The 5,574-nt window shown below is 35.0% G+C and overlaps 1 pseudogene; it reads right to left on the bottom strand.

The window, feature by feature from the left end:
- Window positions 1-5,574, bottom strand: part of LOC106477157 — a 117,050-nt pseudogene that overhangs the window by 11,407 nt on the left and 100,069 nt on the right.

The following is a 5,574-nucleotide window of genomic DNA, read 5'->3' as shown; positions in this document are numbered from 1 at the left end:
CTTTTACCACGAATAGTGTGATTGACCGTCACATTATAATGCCCCGACGGCAGAAAGGGCGAGCATGTTTGATGTGACGGGGATTCGAACCCCCGACCCGCAGCTTGCGAAGTCGACTACCCTAACCGCCTGGCCTACCTTTATAGAGAGAAATCCCAATTCTATATAGACGGTATTGGAAACTGATAATCGCAGCTTAACAGATAATGATTGCGTGAGCTACTTTCTAACAATGATGCAAAAACGTTTTATATTTCATACTTGACTCCAAGTTATGTCATTATCATCATGCTCAGAAATAAATCAAACAAAAATCAACATACTCTTTCACTCAATAATCAACATAAAGCAAAGACTAAGCTTAAACTCAGTGTTGCTTACGATTTAACTTCATATATAAAAAAACTTCTTTATATGTTCTAAACTAATTTTGAAAAATATAACATTTTTCTTACACTGAACGTGAAGAAGGATTCGTCTGCTAACTGAAGGTTGAACTCCGTTCGATGCTATACAAAGGTACGCTCCCATGTGGACTCGGGTTACTCGAGTGATATTTAAGTCTTCTCCGTCGTATGATGAACCTAAGAATATAAATAAGCACACTATTCTTAGAATGTTTTCGTTGGATTACTAAGCTAAGCATAATAGTACGGCAAAAATCTAACTTTTTATGTATTTTCATATTCGTATGTTCGTATACATTTCTGTCTCAAAGTACTCGGATTTTTAAAGATAACAAAGGTAAGCTTTTCTATATCATAACAGAAATCAAAGTTTACTTATATGTTCTGTACAGCAAAGCTGAGGAAAATCATTTTTGGATTAGTAAATAAATCTACTATAAAACGGGACACTTTTATAAACTTTGGCTGTCTGGGTCTTCTTGTACAAAAATGTAATCAGGTTTCCACTTACTTATGAGTTTCTTGCCGATGCCCAAAATTAAGGGTATTGGTTCATCGTCTTCTCGACGCCAGGTGATATTAGGTTCTGGATAACCTTTGGCCTTGCAGGTCAACGTGACATTTGTTCCTTCTCTTGTAACTACATCTGATGTACTTTGGTCAACAATTATGTCTGGTGGAACTGGTGAAGACGATACTCAATATTCATATATGTATGTACAAGGTTTAAAAATGTATTGTTCTATCGTATTTTGAATCGAAGCAGAATCAAAGTATCTCATTTAAAATCTCTTTGTTTTTACATTACGGAACGAGGTTATTGCGTATTTTTAATCCAGATGTTTTCCTGGTGAATTAAATGTCGTTTAAATGCTTTCACTTGATTAACCATGCATCACTACGAAATGAACCTAGAATTCTATAATTCATCACGTGGATTGAACGTACTTTGGGAAAATGTTTATCAGTTGGTCATTCACGATTATACTAAAGGAATGCTTAAAGTGAATAACAAACCCAAAGTCTGGCACGTTAATCGTTGGACCACGCCGGGCCCGGGCTAACTTATGTTACCCTACAAATCACCACATTTCATGTTAAAAAAGGATGAGTATCCATCCATCTTTAAAAAGCTAGTAGAAGAAAGCGACCTGAATTTCTCGCAAAATAATATGGCGTCTAAATAGCAATTAGATTTTGACGTAAAATGTTGCTTGTATTACAATTCAAAAAATAGCATTAAGTCTTGCTGATTAGGACTTGTAGTCATGGAATGGATAGACTTTAAAGAGGAGGAGGTGCTGAATTAAAGTACCAGCAGCATTTATCAGTATAAACTTGTGTTCTAAACCGAGTGTTTTTAATGTTAACTGATGCCTAATTTCCTGTGTTTAAGAGCGTGTGTTAGCAAATATTTGACAGAATGATGTATCATTCGTTATGTAGAGTAATATACTTTGTGAATTGAAAGTCAATTGTACAGATATAACACGACAGACAGAAGGAATAATTCAATAGAATTTACTAGATGTGTAAGGCCCGGCATAGCCAGGTGGTTAGGGCGCTCGACTCGCAAGCTGAGGGTCGCGGGTTCGAATCCCCGCCAAGCATGCTCGCTCTTTCAGCCATGGGGGCGTTGTAATGTGACGGTCAATCCCACTATTCGTTGGTAAAATAGTAGCCCCAAGAGTTGGCTGTGGGTGGTGATAACTAGCTGCATTCCCTCTAGTCTTACACTGCTAAATTAGGGACGGCTAGCACAGATAGCCCTCGTGTAGCTTTGCGTGAAATTGAAAAACAAGCTGAGTTTGTTAATTTAAAAGATTCACATATTAAATCTTAATATAAAGATGATCCAATATGTTTGTATGTTAGAGTCGGTTGGCGCGATGACCGGTAGTGTTTGTATGGTAACTAGCTATGTACATTAGCTAAGTTGTTTGAGGTTATTTTCCACTTTTCTATAGACTTATGATTTTGACTTTAAAGACACAAGTACTTAATCAGTTAAATGAGTCAATTATTACTTTCAACAAAACAGGGTATGCAATTAGCATCTAATGAGGTCATTAGGGATATAGTAACAAAAGGAGGAAGGAAAGGCAACATTACCTAACATTGTCCCTTATATAGTTTTTGCTTCCGTAACAGGTACCCTCAGCTAGTAAAACTAAAAAAAAATATATTTTAATTAAAATGGGTGAAGTCATCACTGACGCAGTTCCGGTTTCTTAAAGCTGCCATCAGAGTTAACTAATAACATCTAACACAAACAATCTGCATTTTGTAAGTGGTTCATCAAATATTTTTGATTGTTAGTAAAATGTTAATATTCTCTTCCAATGAACCTCTAAACGTAAGAAGGGATTAGGATCCAAAAATCGACAGCGGACAATGTCATAACTCGTTTTAATGTTTGATAACCACTTGCTACGTTCGTTGCAACTCTAAATACGTTTTACTATGCTAGTAAAAAGAACGGTATAATTTTAGATAACTTATTCAGAGGATTGAGTATTTCATATTAAAACTATTTCGAAGCCTCACCACGACGTTACGGTCCATGTCGCCAAATCCAATTGTACTCTATCTGACGATCGTGACGTTTCACATAGCCTTGTAGCGTAGTTTCCATTGCAAAAGGTTCTGTCATAAGACCGTCTTGTCCAAAGCATACCTCTCCCGTCTACGACTTTCCATATTCTGTCCAGTACACGAGGACTGACGGTTTCCCAGCACATGTTTCAACAGTCTAATCGGAGAGAAATCCGTAGGCACTGCGTCCAGAGACTTGACCGATATGCATTCGTATGGAATAACATAATTATCCAAGCAAATTCTACAGCAGCTTGAGGTATGCGACGAATAAATGAATATGTCGTTTCAACAACTTGTGTACACGTGACTCGTGTTGCTATTTCAGTCTTAAGTCCTTCTTGATTAGGTTACACGCTTTTTTCTTGGTACACGTGAACGGCATTCGTTATGAGACTTATGTGTTCGTTGATTCTCACCTGTTTGTTTACCAAGGCTGGGGTACGACTTGTTGTAGGCCTCCTTTTGGATAATCCTGGTGCTTCAAGTTGATCCATATTCCTTTGTTTTCTAATGTCATTAATTACAATATATTTCCCTTCTTGGTAATTCAAGTATTCGATCTGAACATATATTTATGACCTGAATATATGAATGTTTTGCGTCTAAAAGGGCTATTACTTACCCATCCCAAAAATGATAAATTTTCAGGGGCATCATACTACTTATGTGACGCCAAATATTGTAAAATGTAGCTCTGATACATTCCGTTCCACCGCAACATTATAACGACTATGGTCATCACGTGACTCGCCGATTTGCATATTCAAAATCGTTTTAATAGCACACATTCAACCCTATAGTTTTGTTATATAGCAAAAGTAGTCACAAAAATTGAAATTATATACTTAAACAATATCGTTTCTTCTAGCTGAGATTTTTTTATTCAAACAGATAAATATACATATTTAATTCTTCAATACAACTATAAGACTAGAAGGGTTCGAATACAGTCGCATACAGTCCTTCGGCGCCGCAAGCTAATTCAAGTACAACAGCAGTGAGATCAAATCCCGTTCATCTCAATTACAGCAAAACTTGTTAAATCCACGCCAGAGGGAAATACAAAATTCCTTATGTGTGTTACAAAATATGTGTTTAAAATGTTGAAAAACATTGTTTAAAACAACTACACAGTTTTTTTATGAGATCTTTCGAAATTATTTTGTATTTTCTATATTTAGGTTTCGATAAATGACGCAAGATGTTAATGTTTAAACATTTTTATGAAAGATTTCAAATTCTGAATGGCTTAATTGTCTTTTAACAAAACATCCAAACCATCATTGGAAAATTTCCTGAATGGGAAAAAAAATGATTGTCACAGCTACTTCTGTTGGTTAGATTAAATAATATTTTCTATTGCTCATTACTTGCGTCAAAAAAAAGAAACTTAACGGAATTACAGTTCCTGTAAAAGATGCCTTTTATTGGCATTCTTAAAATATGTACAAAATAAAGTTGAGTAGACATTAAATTGCTCTTTAAAATTATGATCGGATCAATGATAGTTTAAAAACAATTTAAATGACTTAACAAATGTACTTAACAATAAGAACTAGAAAAGGAATATATATATTTGAAACCCGTGGAGATAAGGTTCACTATAATTGATGTTTATACAAATCTAGCAAATTGACAAATAAAACGCTATCTCGTTTTCCTCTAAGATAAGCCCATTGTGTAGATTTGTGTTTAATTACAAACAAACAAATCTAAGAAAACAATGTTTTTATGGTGAGATTTTTAAATATGTTTTGAGCCCATAAGTGCTTCAAAACTTGCTAAGGGGAGAGTGAACGGTGAATAAATGTAAAGTGAATTTAAAAAGATTTACCAAATTGCATCACAGTTTTATATATCTACCTCAAAAAACAATAACTAAAATTACTTAGTGGCGAACAGAAGTGTTCTGAACGACTTGGGAATTTATTCTACACAATATTTAAAACAACTGATGCAAACGTCCATAATTGAAAATACATAAAATAATATAAGAATATTAACGTTCAAAGCTCTAACTAGACTGAACATGGAAACTTTCTGAAATGTAAAACATCTATGATAAATGTATTACAGCATCGTTTCCCAAACTTTTGTCTTCCACGCCCACAGTTAATAAATATGATTTCTTGCACGCGCCCTCTTTTTTTTTTATTAAGTAAAAGAGTGAGAGAAGCCATACACGGACACACATTAAAATGTTGTACTTATTATTTCCGTTAATATATTTACAGATGTAATCCATACAAGAAATGTAAAATTTTGATATCTCGTCATTGGAAAAATTATACGCCACTGTAAGCAATAATTAATTTTTAAGGATACCCCCCCGAAAAAAAATTCTAGTATTATATTAACTGAAACTTCTCCAAGTTTGGGTCTGTCAGAAAGATTATTTGAACAACAGTTCAGACAAATATTGGTAATATATAATTTCATAACTGCAAAAACAGGTAATATGTAACTATAGATAAACATGCTGGCCCAGCATGGCCAGGTGATTAGGGCACTCGACTCGCAATCTGAGGGTCGCGGGTTCGAATCCCCGTCCCGCCAAACATGCTCGCCC

The sequence above is a fragment of the Limulus polyphemus genome, unplaced genomic scaffold (assembly GCF_000517525.1).
Source record: "Limulus polyphemus unplaced genomic scaffold, Limulus_polyphemus-2.1.2 Scaffold163, whole genome shotgun sequence".
In the NCBI taxonomy this organism is placed as follows: domain Eukaryota; kingdom Metazoa; phylum Arthropoda; class Merostomata; order Xiphosura; family Limulidae; genus Limulus; species Limulus polyphemus.
This window is presented reverse-complemented; position numbering and strand designations above follow the sequence as displayed.